This window comes from Petromyzon marinus, chromosome 1 (genome assembly GCF_048934315.1).
Source record: "Petromyzon marinus isolate PM22_M1 ecotype Great Lakes invasive population chromosome 1, UKy_Petmar_22M1.pri1.0, whole genome shotgun sequence".
NCBI lineage: Eukaryota > Metazoa > Chordata > Hyperoartia > Petromyzontiformes > Petromyzontidae > Petromyzon > Petromyzon marinus.
In genome coordinates, this window is record NC_133667.1 from 25,972,547 (window position 1) to 25,989,039 (window position 16,493).

At 47.2% G+C, this 16,493-nt stretch overlaps 1 protein-coding gene across 1 annotated transcript in view; it reads left to right on the plus strand.

Annotated features, from left to right (window-relative positions):
* Nucleotides 1–748: 748 nt before the first annotated feature.
* Nucleotides 749–16,493, plus strand: part of CACTIN (cactin, spliceosome C complex subunit) — a 55,116-nt gene continuing 39,371 nt past the window's right edge. The window contains exon 1 of the mRNA XM_032956614.2: nucleotides 749–850. The gene's annotated coding sequence lies outside the window, so the exon portion shown is untranslated. The remainder of the gene's footprint in view (nucleotides 851–16,493) is intronic.

The window sequence follows — 16,493 nt, forward strand, 5'->3', positions numbered from 1 at the left end:
AGGGCCAAATGTGTGTGGGGGTGGGGCAAATATGTTGGGGGCGGGGTCAAATGTGGGGGGCGGGGCAAATGTATGGGGGGGGCAAAGGTCCACAAAGTTGCGGGGGCGGGGGAAGTGGGAGGGTCAAATATGTTGGGGGCGGGGCAAAGGTGCGGGGGATGGGCCAAAGGTGTGGGGGGGGGTGGAGCAAATGTGTGGGGACGCGGCCAATGTGTGTTGGGGCGGGACAAATGTGCGGGGGCTGGGGCAAAGGTATTGGGGGGCAGGGGAAAATATGTTGGAGGCGGAGTAAATATGTTGGGGGCGGGGCAAGTGGGGGGGGGGGCAAAGATGTTGAGGCGGGGCAAAGGTGTAAAGATCAGGGGAAAGGTGTGGGGGCAGGTAATATATGGGGCGTGGCGACGGTGTGGGGGCGTGGCAAATATGTTGGGGGCGGGGCAAATATGTTGGGGGCGGGGCAAAGGTAGGGGGGCAGGGCAAAGGTGTGGAGGGGGTGGTGTTCTTCGACAGGAGCGAGGGGAGGGGGTATGGAGGGGGGGGGGCTCAGTTGGGGGGGGGGGGGCCGAGGGAACGGATAACCGAGAGGCGCCGGGGGGAGTGGCGCGTCAAGCGAGGCGCGACTCAAAGCGAGCGGATGCCGACGGCTTCGCACGCGCTCGCTCGCTCTGTCTCCCTCTCTCTCTCAAGACAGAAGATAACACAAGCACAGAACAAGAATAACCAAACCCTACAACTCGCCGAGAAATGACCGCGGAGTTTGTGTTCGCCTCCACATAGCGACACACGGAGGCCATCGTCGGAGCACGAGGAGGAGCACGAGGAGGAGGAGGAAGGCTGCCGCCCTGTACAGGTGAGAGGGAGCGCACCGCGCCCCCCCCCCCCCCGTTCCCCCGTACTTGGCGGGTGACGCAGAGGCGCCACACCGCCCTGGATCCCGCGCTAGAAACAACGTGCCCCCCCCCCCCAGCCTTTCCTTTCCACACTGCGAAGTGCACTGCGCTACCAACTCCCGCGGCTCGAGTTGAGCCGTGTCTGTGTTGTTAGTGCTCGCTGGGGCCGGGGTGGGGAGGTTCGTGCGAGGGTTTTGTTGTGCGAGTCACTGGCGTTGCGGTTACCCGCGCTTTGCCCCACCACCACCACCAACTCTGACCGTGCCCCCCACAACAACAACAATTCAGGCTGTTATCGCGCTCGGGCTGACGAACCCGGCCACCCGAGTTCCATCAGTGTCGGGTTCCGTTCGATCCCAGCTCACGGCCGACACCACAGTGACCATTATCCCGAACCCGGTCGTGGACCCTCCAACCTAGGGTCGACTCTACCTTGGTGCCGGTGTGTAGTCAACGTCGCCGCGATAGGGGAGACAAAGGCGGCCGAGCGCGGTGATGCCCTCCCCCACCGCCTCATGTGCCGTGCCGACCTTCTTCATAGGTGCTGCTGCTGCTCGCCAACAACAGCGCTTGCCACAACAGTCTGTTGAGGCTTATACGTGGAGTTTTATTATGTGTTTCCTTTGTCCAGTAGTTAGTGCGTTCATGGCGTGTGATGCTGTGCGTGTGATGCTGATGCGTGTGATGCTGCTGTGCGTGTGATGCTGATGCGTGTGATGCTGATGCGTGTGATGCTGCTGTGCGTGTGATGCTGATGCGTGTGATGCTGATGCGTGTGATGCTGTGCGTGTGATGCTGATGTGTGTGATGCTGCTGTGCGTGTGATGCTGCTGATGCGTGTGATGCTGCTGTGCGTGTGATGCTGATGCGTGTGATGCTGATGCGTGTGATGCTGCTGTGCGTGTGATGCTGCTGTGCGTGTGATGCTGCTGTGCGTGTGATGCTGATGCGTGTGATGCTGATGCGTGTGATGCTGCTGTGCGTGTGATGTTGCTGTGCGTGTGATGCTGCTGTGCGTGTGATGCTGATGCGTGTGATGCTGATGCGTGTGATGCTGCTGTGCGTGTGATGCTGATGCGTGTGATGCTGTACGTGTGATGCTGTACGTGTGATGCTGATGCGTGTGATGCTGTGCGTGTGATGCTGCTGTGCGTGTGATGCTGATGTGTGGGGAGCGGTGGTGGAGCGGTTGGCGCTACGCTGCTGCGCTACGAACCCGGTGAGCCGAGTTCGAGTCCCGCTCACGGCCACCAACACCACCGGTGACGATCACAATCGGGCCCCCCCCCCCCCCTATGTCGACTCGGCCTCAAGTAGTAAACATCGCCACTGGGGAGACAAAGACGGCCGGGCGTGGTGCTGGGAACCCACCACCACCCCCCTCGTGTGCCGTGACGGTCTTCATAGGTGCTGCTCGCTAACAGCACTTGCCCCAAACAGTTTGTTAAGGCTATACGGAGGAGCTTTGTCTTTGTGTGTATGTTCTGGCATGTTTCTGCTGAGAGATTGTGTTTGATTGTGTAATGGTATGTGTGAGTTACATGGGATGTGATGGGGGTGTGTGTGATGTGAGTAAGGTGTGTGTGAGACGCAGTCTGTGATAGTGGATTTATGCGATGGTAGCGTAAGGTTAATGGGCATGTCCATCGTAAAATTGTATATCTTTTATTATGTAACCAGCTCCTAATGTGTGCCGCGTCTGTATTTGTGCTTTTGTTCATGTTTAGACCAAAAGTGTATGCGAGTTCCGTATATGTATATGTTTGTCTATGCTAGTACTGTGTGTGTTAGTATGTATGTGTGTGTTATGTGTGTGTTATGTGTCGGAGTGTCTTTGTATTGTACGTGTTAGTTTTTCTGTGTTGCTTGTCTGAGTACAGGATATGTAAGTTAAATACACATGCTTGTGTACATGTGCTTTATTACGTTCTGTGTGAGACGCTATGTATCTGGTGTTTTACGAATCGGCCTCAAGTGAGTACCTGGTGCGGTGTGTAGTAAACATCGCCACTGGGGAGACAAAGGCGGCCGGGCGTGGTGCTGGCCACCCACCCCCTCGTGTGCCACAGTGCCAGGTTCTGCTACTCGCTAACAGCACTTGCCCCAACAGTCCGTTACAGGCTACACGGGAGATCTTTGTCTTTGGTGACGTGTGACCTATCGCAAGGGGAATCTCCACGTGTAGGCCACTGTGCCGGCATCCGTGTCAAAATTGGCGAAATGTAATACAATTAACCCCCACAATTGACGCAAATTTGTATTTGCATAGCAATCATCGCCCCTCGGACAATAAAACGTGGTTGTATGACTCTTCCGAAAACGAATCATGGACTCGGTAGCACAAACGTACTTGCATAATCGGTCTGGTAACTCACCATAGAGCGAGTTGATTGCAGTCTAAATGGTTGCAATTTTATTTCCTAGTTGACTCGGCCCATTACTGTATGTCAGTATAAAGTGTGTACCAATTTGTGGGGAGGTGGTTTTCATATATAGAGTCACACTCCACCGTAGCAATGTAGAATTTCCACCGCTGGAAACAGATATCACTTGGACGTTTTATTTGTATGTGTCGTGGATATAGTTATACGAGTACAGTATAGGCATGTGTATACGAAGTATATATGTCTGCGTGTATATCTATATCTGTTAATATATACATGACTGCATGTTTGTCTGCATACGAGTGCATGTGTATGCAAGTACACGGGCAGTGGCGGTGGTTCTGAAAATACGCTGACCTTAGATCGAATTCCCTGCTATGGCCAACATCGGTGGCAAGTGCTGTCAGAACCGGTCCTGGTTCCTCGCCTCGGTCGACTCAGCTTTAAATGAGTACCTGGTGTAGTGTAACATCAGCACTGGGGAGACGAAAGGGGGTTAGCCGTGATTCTGGTCACACGACAACCCTCGTGGTCTGTTCCGGCTTGAATTGTTACTCGAAGAAAATGTCTTCACTTCCTGAAGACTGACAAGATTTTAACTAAAAGGAAATGTAAAAAAAGCCTTTTTATTTACCAGGTAAGACCTATTGATATATGTAGCTATTTTCAGAAGCAATCAGGCTACGAATGATAGCTCAATGAAGTGGCTTATAATGTGGGAATTTATGGCAGCAGCCAAATACTCTAAACGCATATTTCTAAATGTGGAGGGAAAACTGGAGGACCCAGACATATAAATTCACACCACCACGGGGAGAACATGCACACTCTTAAATATATAGGCGTCGGAGTCGGGATCGAACTCACAACTCCTGTATATCAGGCGAGGTAGTTAACATCTCAGCACCGTGTTAAATATCGTACACCTTGAGTTAATGTTTGGACAGAGGAAAGGATGATGAGGCAAGACCTCTCCAGGCAATGGCGGAATTCTCCACTTCAAGATACTATCAACTGAACGCCCGTGAGCTGTTCTTCTCACCCACTGCATCATTGCCGTTAACCGTAAGACTGACTGAAAGAAAAGTGCGTTTCTTTTGAATGAATGGGATCACCAGCCAATACTTTCATGGGTGCTATTTTGACTGTCGGTTTCCTTTCTCAAGTAATTTGATTGGACATTTACATATATTTGTAAATCTTTAAAGATTTCTAAGCTATATGGAATCTTGGTGGTCTTCACACATTTTTTTTCAGCGAGTTCCCTTGCCTGATACAATCACGTGTATTTCTGTCCGTTACATTAATTAAGATGACCATGCAGACACCAAGACATGCTCAATTTGTGTTACCAATGTCAGCAGTGATTCATTTTCAATGACATTTTTTTGAAGGATTTGCTGAGGATTATTCATGATTGGACAGTTTATATATTTTTTGCAGAACCTATGGAAACTGTTGTGTAATGATCACCAATGTGTGTTTTTTTTCTCAGAATACATCCAGACGCCATTGCTACCAGTGTATGTTGTTGGAATATCGTGCCAACTGCAGAAGTGATTTACTTTTTCACATTATGACAGGGTAGGCTGTGTTAACAGCTGAGTTAATAGTAACGACGTGAACATATTTAAGGAATGAGGTAGCAAGCTTTTTAAGCCATACAATAAAAATCCCAAAGAAGGATCCATTCAGGTGTCATTAATGGGGTTGCACACATTACGTAAGCATCTTTTTTCAACTTCGGAACATCTCACGTCTGAGACCTTATTTATCTGCTTCTGATATGGAAAGACTGATCCATGCCTCTGTTTTCAAGGATTAAATATTCAGAATAAGAATATTAATTTATACTGGTGGAATCTTATGAGCTATAAAGCTCTCTTTCACAGCTGTCCAGTAGGGGAGGCTCATTATGTTACAACAACAATTATTGCAATGCCGTTCTGTTTGGTGCCTCTGCCCAAGTCCTGGATAAACTGCAATATGTTCACAACTTGGCCGCCAGAATATTTTCAAGAGTTCCAGCTTGTGAACATAATAGTCTGGTATTTGCCCCTCTTCATTGGCTTCCTGTAAAGTTCAGAGTGGAGTTAAAAATTATCCTCCTGACATATAACGCTCTCAAATGTGGACGACCAAGTTATCTGACGTGCCCCTATTGGACATTTTAACCTGTCCTTACTGGACATCTATGGAAAAGAGCTTTATAGCTCATCGGATTCTTCCAGTAAAAATAAATGTTCTGATTCTGATCTCCCTGATTTATTAACCCCATATGAGTCGCCATCCCAAAGGCTTAGTTTTTTTATGGCATGAGCCCTGCGCATTTTACCGGATGTGGCTCCTATGCACAATTGGTGGCCGTGCCTTCTGTTCTGCTCCTCCTGTTTGTGGAATGCCTTTCCCAATGTTCACAATTCGGAGACAACGGCAGTGCTTAAACCCCACTTCAAGACGCGTGTATTCTCTCGCTTGCAGTTCTCTTCTCTAAATTAGCTTCTATATACGTCTTAGTTCCATATCATGAAGAGGCGGGCCTTGTCGACAGTAATATCTGGCCGTTCACCAGCATTTGTTTAAGCAAGCCTGGCTGCTGATGAGACACTGTCATAACCGGTCCAGAGTTTGCTTGTGTTGAACCAATGCTGCTCTGAAGCTATGCTTGCCAGGAGGAATTGTGTTTTACGGGAAGTGTAAGTACTTTGATTTGCTATATGGAGAGATATAGTTTCTGCTCATTTATTTAGTGTGGCAAAGTGTGGCCAATAACACCATTAACTGACATGGAAGTCGATTGACAAAAGGAAACCTGGAGCTTGGACTGAGAGACATGGAAACCTGGCACATACTGAGCGGACCAAGAGACGGGGAAACTTGGTTCTGAATGGACCTAGAGACAGGTTACGCGTGAACTATTATGCCGAGTGTCTTTTGCAATGACGTCAAAGATAAGACGTACGCCTGACAAACCAAAACTCTACCTGTACAGAAGCGTGTTTTTTGGCACAGTCTGCACTGTGGTTACGTGGGGGTGGGCCGGTTAACTCTGGTGGCTCAGATTAAACGGTCAAATGTCAAGTGTTAAGTTGTTACTGGTGCAGTGGAGAGGAAATGAGATTGGTTGAACGGTACGTGGTGGGTTACTATCCCAACAGCGATGGGGCTCCTGCATGGAGGAGGTGATTAGATGTTATCTGGACTTAACACTGCCATGGTCCAGGGTATAATTAGTTAGGTTACAGTTATTATTATGGTGTATATTAGGGCTAGCATCATGGGTTAGTTTTTTTAGCTCGTGTAAGGGCTCGTGTTAGTGCAAGAGTTATGGTTAATGGCGACATTGGGTATAGGACTTGAGACTAGTACAGTGTAGGATTTTGAAGACAGGGTTGTGGTTAACTTTAGAGCTCCAGTAAGGGTTGAGTGTAAAAACATTTGGACATTTGTGACAGAGCTTTGTAGCTCATCCAATTTCTCTAGGATAAATAAAGATTCTGATTCCAAGTGGTTAGTGTTCAGCCAGCATTAGGACTAGTCATATCGGTCACTTGCCCTCTGGCTGGAGAATAGCAGTCTCCATGAGATGCCGTCAGGTGGCCCTATCATGAGCACGCTGCCACGCTAGTGATGGTGTAGCGTCGGTGTCGGGCATTGCATATAGCATTGTTGTGCACACTTACCTGTAGTAGCACACGTGTCCATAGGGGGTGGTAACCCGGGATAGGCAGGATGAGCTGGGCCATTGGGACACTAGGCTCTCAGGGTTGGGGATGGTATTCCAGAGCCCCCTAGAGAGTTCCAGAAGGGGGGCGTGGCCAGGGGCGGAGAGACCCGGCCACGGGTATAAAAGCCGAACCTCTGGACGAGTCTGGCAGTCTTCGTCAAGCTGAAGAAAGAAGACCAGCTAGGCTAGGACCCTGGTAACCCCCAGACCCGCCGTCCTTCTAAGGGCCGGGGCTGTAGTGGGCCAGTGGTCGACCCTGGAAACCCCCGGGGACGCGACGTCTTGCTAAGGACCGGGACCGAGTGGGCCAGTGGTCGGGACCCGAGGACCTTGGCTGGGTCGGGTCAGATGGCCTCCCCCTTAGGTCCCCTTAGCCGGAGGAATGTGAGTGTAGTCCGAGTGATGAGGACACGCTAGCCCGGAGGCTATACCTCCTTGGGTATCGGGTAGAGAGGCTGCTACCTCTCTGTTTTTGGGACCCGTGTATTCCGCAGTTATCTCCATATATATGAAAGGCAAAGTTGTGAATGTCTGTCTGTTCAAAATCTTTAGCATACTTCCCGACATGCAACAAACTTGAAATTTGCTATGTGGGTACTTTCCAGACTGTACACCATGCAAAAATTATAAAAATACACATTTGTTTTTTTTTTGGGGGGGGGAGCTCAATAATGCATATATTTTTTGCACGGCAAGTGAGCTGTGACGTCAAATCTGTCATGCGACCCGCGCATGTGGAAGCGTAACGCATTGTTGTGTAGTGGTTAGCGCGCTGCACTACGAACCCAGTGATCCGAGTTCGATTCCCACTCACAGCCACCACCGGTGACGATTATTTCAACCGCTCCTGTGCCTCCCCTAGGTCGACTCGGCCTCAAACGAGTAACTGCTGTGGTGTGTCTCCCCCACTGGGGAGACAAAAGCGGCCGCGCGTGGTGGATCCAAGTCCCGGGCGAAGCCGGGTAGTACAGCTAGTATTGAATAAACGTGTGCCTCAAACGCTCCGTCTCCGGTCTCCCTGGAACCCACTACAATGGAACTAGGATTTAATGCTAGTTAGGACTAGTACTAGTACTTTCAACGATGTTGGGGATAGAGTTTTAGTTAGAGTTAAGGTAATAAGGTTTGGTTGGTAGATGTGGATAGGGCTATCATTTGTGTTCGGGCGAAGATCGGAACTATGACTGGTGTTATGGTTAGTGAAAGGGTTAGAGTTGTGAGTGAGGACTTATTAATGGGTTATGCTCAGTGTTGATATTGGGGCCAGAATTTGTGTTTGGGGAGTTAAGGTTGGCGAATGGAGGTAGGGTTAGGACCCATACTCGTGTAAGAATGTAACAGCCGAGGTTAGAATAGTTATTGTAGCTCGGGTTTGGGTCACGTTGGTGTTGTTTGGGTTACTGCTGTGACAATTAGTCGCATAAGTCGATTGATCAACTGGAGATTACAAATCTAATTACGTTGTTGTGTGGTCGATTGCTCGAGCCCCCTACAAACCATGCCCAGTTAGGCACGGCAATTGTCAATGACCTCGCCTAGCCCCGCCCGTCACCTCCCGTCCAACGGCAAAACTTGGGAGATCGGGTGAAACTTTTTTCTTATCTGTTTTCGCACTATCTGATTTGTCGAGCAATTTAGCCCAAACAATGGTAAAGCAAGTGATTACTTAAATCATCTGATAGCCCGGCTCAAGATAAGATTATGGTTCAGAGGGGAGTTGGTGTTTGCGCAGGGTATGTGTTTAGGGTAGGGCTAGTCTTGTGGAGTTAGTGTTGGGATTATAGCTGAGGTTTGGCGTTTGTGGTTGCACTGCGCATACACGTGACATGTATGGAGTTGCCCACCTTGTGCAATGAGCAGCACACCGCTCAGTGGGGGTTGTTTAGTGGATGTAGTGCCCTGCGGGGTGGGCGGTACCAGTGCATGGGGTGCACCGTGGCTATATTGTGTAAATGTCTGCGATTGTTAGCGCACTGTTCTACAAACCCGACGACCCGCTCACGACCAACTCTAGTGGCGATCATCGATTATAATCGGAACCGGTCAGGGGCTGCCTCTAGGTTGACTCAACCTCATACGAGTACCTGTTGCGGTGCGTAAACCATCGCCACTTAGGGAGACAAAGGCGGCGGGACATGGTGCTGCCCACGCACCCCCCCCCCCCCTCGTGTGCCATGGTGGTCTTCATAGGTCCTCGCTCACAGCACTCACTCCAAAAGTCTGTTCAGGCTATCGGGGGCAGGGGGGGATCTTTGTCTTTGTATGAATATTTGAAATGGTCCTGAGCCTCCCCGAGGTGAATTGCCCGAGATGAGCCTTAAATAAGTCCCAGTTATGATGTGTAAATATCCGCACTGGGGATACAAAAGTGTCTTGGAGTGTTTTCTGATCACACCATCTGTTCACTCACAGAACTCGCCCCAAAAGGCTGTGAAAGTCATTAACAGTACAGGTATCCCTCCATTTACAAAAATGATGCGTTTTTCAAAAAACACGTGTAAAACGAAATGTCGTAAATTGAAATGGCTTTTCTTATGAATAAAAAAAAAATTGGGATGAATTTCGGACAATCGTTCCAACTCTACTCCTAATCTAAAAATATTCACCTATGTCACTTTTCACAATCCAAAATAATAATAATAACGTAAATATTAAAAACTATTGAATAATAATCTATTGAAAAGAAATAATATTGAATGGAAAGGTGATCTGGAGGCAGTAAGCGTAACTAGCGTGAGGGCAGGGGTCACTGGCGGAGCCAGTGGGGGGGAGTGGGGTGGCACGTGCCCCCCCAATGATCTGATCGAAATCCCTAATTTCGATCGGATCATTGGGGTTTATTAGTAATAAATCGGCATTTTTCGACCCCCACTGCCACTGTGTAAAATATTATTACGTGCTAAGGACTCTTATGAGATGATAGGACAATAGTCTGGGTCCATAATTGGCAATAAGTAACGGCAAAGCAGTTATAAGTGACTCAGAATTGTGCGCAGTTGCGTATACAGTCCACGACTTCCCTAAAAGCATTCACCTTAAGCGAGCGCGATGCCGATCACACGTGGTTCGAATTTGACCCTCCATCGATGGCTGAGCCATCGCCGCACACGCGTGGAATAAAAAGCAAGGGACAAGTCCTTACTTACTAACAACTCCGATCCTTTTTCATTGCTGGAGGGGTTTCCCCCCCTACCTGAAAATCCTGGCTCCGCCATTGGCAGGGGTTGCCTTGACCCCTTGCCCCCAGGTGGCCAAAGCTACGAGTTGGGTCTCCCCTTGACAACCACCATGAGATATATTTTCATCAACAGTGTAAAAGAACACCAACCTATTTAAAACGGAGTGCCCCCACAACGCTAAATCTTGGAGATCGTGAGCGTAATGATGTGATTTGGCGAGAGGAGCCGTGATATACAATAGCCTAGGTGGGACCGTGCGAGACGAATCGGATATTGGGGCCGCACCTGACCGATTGCCGTACCCCTGAGCTTATAATGTCTTTACTACGCCACTATGGAGGCGTTGCTGTTGCACCGCAGGGACACCATGACTCTGTCGCGGATGGGTGACGCACCCTCCCGGGGTGGAACTTTATTTGACCTCGTGGCTCGTGTGGCTGTAGTGAAATTTCTTTCACGCAGAAATTAAATTTCGTCTATGGAAAAGTGTCCATGATTGGTCAATCGCGTTAACACGAAATTTTTGTGAAACCGAACGTTCGTAAATAGAAGGATAACCTAAATTTTTATTTAAAGCTTTCTTGACTGCAGGGATTCATATTCTTGGTTCTTTCGACGTCGTGAGAATTTTATTGTTTTATATTTTTATTATTTTATTGTTTCTCTTCTACGTGACTTTACCGAAAGAACCAAGAATATAGAAGGATAACCTGTACATGGGATATTTGTCTATTGTGTCTTTATATAGAACTCTTTCTTATCCCATTTGATCTGAGGGACTAATATCGCCGGTTCTGTTACTTCCAATTTCACTCCTATCTGCGGGGTTAAATATCACGGATAAAAGGAAGAAATTGGGTTACGGGCAAAAGGAGTTTTAAGCGGATTTTAACAGCTTCCGAGGATAACTGGAGTGGCGGGTAATAGGGCTGTGGATAAAGAGGAGTTATGTATGTATGTATGTTGGAGTGGTTGTGCATTTATTGTTGCACTGTGCTTCAAACTCTGCAACCTAGGTGTTATTCAGGGGCCATGGGTAACATCATTTCCACGTAGCATCATATCTGGTCCAAAGCCTTTAAATCTGTTTATTCTGCCTTAAATTAGTACTCCGTGTGGTGGTGGTGGTATGGCAACATCTCCAAATGGGAGTGAAATTTTGCCGGCTGTGGTGGTGGCCACACCACCCCCAACCAGATCGTGTGCGGTGCCGACCTTTTAACTATCCAAAGAACACGAATTGGAAGAGTTGACACGCTTTGGCATTGCAGCAGAAAATTAGTGTCACATTGCCAATGGCATTTGTAAATTGAATCCTGAACAAATGTATTGAGAGTTCAAATTGAATATACAATTTGTATTCAGGGACTGTGTGTTGTCTTGGTGTGGTCTGGGACTATTTTTGCTGTTGTTTTACTGCCTTTCCGAAGCTTGGGAATTGATGATGCAATTCAAACATATTTTTTTACTTAACTTTCGTGACTGCAGGAATTCATATTCTTGGTTTATTTTTTTCCTATCTACATGACTTTACCGAAAGAACCAAGAATACGAACTTATATAAGTTATTTATTTAAGGGGCGCCACAGTGGTGTGATGTTATCTTCCTCGCCTGGTATGCAGGAGGTCGGGGATTCGATCCCGACCCAGACGCTTGCTGTATATTTGGTGTTTGCACATTGTCCCTGTGGTCGTGTGGATTTTTTCTCCGGTTCCTCCGATTTTTTTCCCTCTGCATTTAGAAATATGCGTTTACACTGTTTAGATTATTTTGGTGCTTATTAATGTCCAAATGATAAGCTACTTTGTTGAGTTATCATTTGTGGCCAGGTCGCTTTGGAAAAATAAGTTAATACCTCCTGGGGTTTACCTGGTAGGATGGGGATGTGGTTTAGTTTTATGTGTATGTGTTTGGGTGATCTGTTTACTATTCTTGTACTTTGTACTCCTCTCGTGTTGTTGTACTGTTTGTTGTTGTAACGTTCTTACCCGCCCCTACTGAACATCTGTGAAAAATAGCTTTATACCTCATTGGATTCCTCCACTATAAATAAATATCCCGATTCTGATAGGTGCTCCCTAACTTCCGTTTGCCCCGTGTACATAAGGGTATGTGAGGATCTATGTGTCTGTGTGCCTCTATGCTTTAGCTTTGCAGGTTTGGTTATATGTGTGTGTGTTGTGTGTGCATGTATACAGTATATCATTGTATCCCGCTTGTGTGTTGTCTGGGTGTGTTTAGTATTTTTAGGTGGGTTTGTGTTATTTGTGCACCAGGTGCATACGCGTTTGTGGCGAGTGTGTGTACGTTAGTGTGTTTTGTGTTCGCTCTTTGCGAGATGCGTGTTTGGTGTGTGTCAGTGGGTTAATGGTGGGTGTTTGTATGCGTTAAGGGGGTGCATTTATGTGCCAGTCGTGGGTTTGGTTATGCGTCTGTGCTGTGTATTTGAGTGTTTTCGTATGCGTGACTTGTGTGTGTCTGGGTGTGATGTGTAATCGTCACTGGTGTTGGCTCACGGCCAACACCAGTGACGATTTATCTGAATCTGCCCTGAGCCTCCCCTAGGTCGACTTCAGCCTCAAATGAGTATCTAGTGCTGTGAGTCAACATTGCTAGTAGAGACACAAAGGTGGCCGGACGTGGTGCTGGCCACCCACCTCTCGTGTGCTGTGCCGGCCTTCATAGAAGCTTGCTAGCAGCACTTGCCCCAACCGTCTATTAAGGCTATATGTATTTTATTTGTATGTGTGTTCGAAATGTGTTCGACATGTGTTTTCAGGCGTGCTTCAGGTGTGTTGCCTTGTCTTGTCCGACCGCATTCCTGAATTCCCTCCGCCCCACTCTGCCCTCTTACACACACACACGCATATACACACATATCCATGTAAATCATAAAAACATGTTTTACAGACCTATAAATTCACTTCTGAGTGAAGGTCTCCCCATTGTTTCATTAATGGGGGTTGTTTAACCTTACTTCACCATGCTGGTCAGTGTGGTTTAGGAAAGAGTGTGCCCAGAACCGCTGATGTTAGCCAAAGCCGAGAATCGAACTCTGGTTACCGGGTTCAGAGTGCAGTGAGCGAACTGCTGCACCACTACTTTACCCCAACATATGTACATAAACACGTGCACGTACGTACAGACATAAAGATGTATACATGCAAATATTTTCAAGCATATACACTCAGAGCCTGCACAGGCTGTCGGGGCAAGTGCTGTTTGCGAGCACCTATAAAGGCCAGAACGGCACATGAGGGGGCGGTGTGGTAAGCACCACACTGTCCATATTTGTCTCCCTCATTACCGATGTTTATACACCACACTAAGTACTCACTTTAGGCTGAGGTTACCTAGAGGACCCGAGGACCAGTTTAGATATGCATCACTGATGTTGGGAGTGGGCAGGAATCAAACTTGGGTAACTGGGTTCATGGCGCAATACGTTAACCACTACACTACCCTTCTCCCAACGAATACATAGAGCACACACACAACATATGACGACAACACAGCAACATCCGACATTTACTACTAGCTGGCAGTGAAATCGCCACTGCATTTGTGCCAGGCTAGATATGATTTGAAGTCGCACAAAGTGCCAGAGGACCAATGGTAGGAGATCATAGGACATGCCCATGTGTTACTGTTAAATTATTAAGATGACTTGGCAGATGTGCCATCTGTGATCCCCACTGTGCCAGCTTGCTATGTTTTTATTTTCCTGGCGCTCTGCTTGTTCTTGTGAGTGTTGCTCTTTTTTCCCCTGCCCAAGCATTTATCATGAGTCTCCTCCATAGAGGCCGATCTTGACACTGCTGGTACAAGACAACTCCTCTCCAAGTCGACATTCGGCCCTTCCCTATTCTAGCCTGTGACGCACACCCATTTAACCACCTCCATTTGGCCAAACAATCTGTGTGGGCATGCATTGGCTGGGCATGTGGGCTACATGACCAAACCAACATATTTTTTGCCTTGGCAAGGAGCCCACTATTGGCAATGTGTCTTAATCTTTCAAGTATCTTTTAGTTTATCTTCTGATATATATAGCCTGAGTAGACCCAGGGTGGGTTGTTGGCAGACCAGCCTGAATGCTTCAAGCCAGGTGTTCAAGTAAGGGGGAGTATGTGTTTTGCGAATAGAGGGGATATTTTCTTGGCTAAAGACACTTGAAGCTTCATGTGGAGTGACAATTACAGTATTATGCAGCCAATAAAAATATGGCGTTCTACTGATTCGGAGCAAGACATTGCTGCAAACCAGAGCTTGTCATAAGCAGTATCTAGGCAAATATTTTGTTTTGGTGGGGTTGTTGGTAAGTTTAGCTCATTGCGACTATCCAGGTTCAGCGGTATGGTCTCTCCTGTCTCCTAATCACCAGGTCATCGGCGTGCATAACAGAGTGCCATGACATCCATTGACTCCCATTATATCTGTATCAGATGTACATGACACTAATAGATGCATGGATTGTTTCTTGAACCATGTGGTCAAAAGATAGGATGTTTTATTTTAATTTTCCTCCAATTTAAACTCAATTGTGCTATCACATGGCAGTGTAAGCCTTCACATTAGAGAATGGCCCACATAAGTGAATATCGCATAGCTACTTCTGAGATCCCTTTGCACAGTGGCAGGCAGCACTTTCTCACCTGCCCAGCTTGCCCAAATTAATGTTCATTGCATAAGAGTCGAACTGATATTTTACATTCTCCAAGCTGGAATTTGGCCACTGTTGAATAGTAATGCAATCAGAGGACCAGGTCATGCTCTGATATAATATAATGTTATGCTTCTTACTATGCGAGATCTCAAACACAGCTGTGTCTCCTGACAATTTGTAATGCTGGTGGTGCATTTCGAATTTAATTCAGAGGAAAAGGTAAAATATATAATAATTTTGTAAATATGTGATGTTGCACATGTGTCTGACGTGAGCAGGTTCTACATTGTACAAGTGAGTGGGTGACTGGGCAACTGTTTGAGTGACTGACTGATAGCGTGTGTGAGTGGGCTAGTGGTTGGGTGCATGAACTAGTGGGTGAAAGGGTGAGTGAGTGAACAACTGGCTGGGTGAGATAGTGGGTACAAGAGTAGGCACACTAGTTTAGAAGTGGGTCGGTTATCGGGGAAGTCGACAAGTAGGTTGGGAAAATGGCGAGCAAATAGATGAGTGGAAGAGTGGACTCGAGGGAGAATACGTGAACGAGTGCAGAGTAGGTGGGTTAGTGTGTGAGTGTGCGCGTGGGTGAGTGAGTGGATTGGTGAGTGGGTGAGTGTGCAAGCAAGATGTCAAACGTGTGCTACTACAATGGTTCCATCGAATTCTTCTACAACAACAGCAACAAGGAGCTCCCGAACGAGTGGGGCACCCTTCAGGTGAGCCCCGATTAATCGGCATGACTCAATTAATCGTACTAATCTCTGTCGCTAACATCATCATCATCATATTGATCATCACCAGCAGCACTAGAATAATCTGTCGGACCCAAAACCTCGCATGCTACCTAGAAAACGATGTTTTTTGCCAATCCCCAGGGACTAGCATGCATAGCAGCTGTTGTCAGGTGCTGCAGGGCAACACGGTGGTCAGCAAAGGGCCATGCAGCAAAATCTATTGTTGTACTGTACTATGCTCTCAACTACACTGACTAGTGTGGTGAAATATTGTCCGATAATCCCTTTGATTCACACAGCATGGGGAGGCCTTCATCCAGCAGTGAATTTATAAAAAAACAAGTCTGAACACATAAATGCAATTCTCCATCCTTAATGAGTGTTTTCCACACAGGAAAGTAAAACTTAAAGAAAACCCACACATGCCAGGGGACAGCCTTCCAGGTGCACACAGACTTCGTGAGAATTTTATTGTGTTATTTTATTATTTTATTCTCATTCTACGTGATTTTACCGAAATAACCAAATAAGATGAATCCTTGCAGTCATGAAAGCTTTAAATCGAAAAATAGCACACAGACTTGTTTCAAGAACCCACTTGCTATGCTGCCATGTCTGGAAAACTTCACGGCCTTAGCAGGTTTGGGAATCTCAAAAGCCTGGGCTTAAATTCTCACTGGTCGCTGGTAACCTGGAGCAGTCGACTGCTGGTAGCCCCAGCCATGGCGTTCGATGTTGTGGATGTAGTGTGCCGGGTGCTGAAACATTTTCCTGGATGCCCTGCTCGCACGGCAGAATTATTTCTGCATGACTGAGTGGCCCTCTCCATGTAAGTGCCAGATTAGGTGAGTGGTATGTTCATAATAAAGGGTTTTTTTTAATGGGTTAGATCACGTAAATATAAATGTGTTG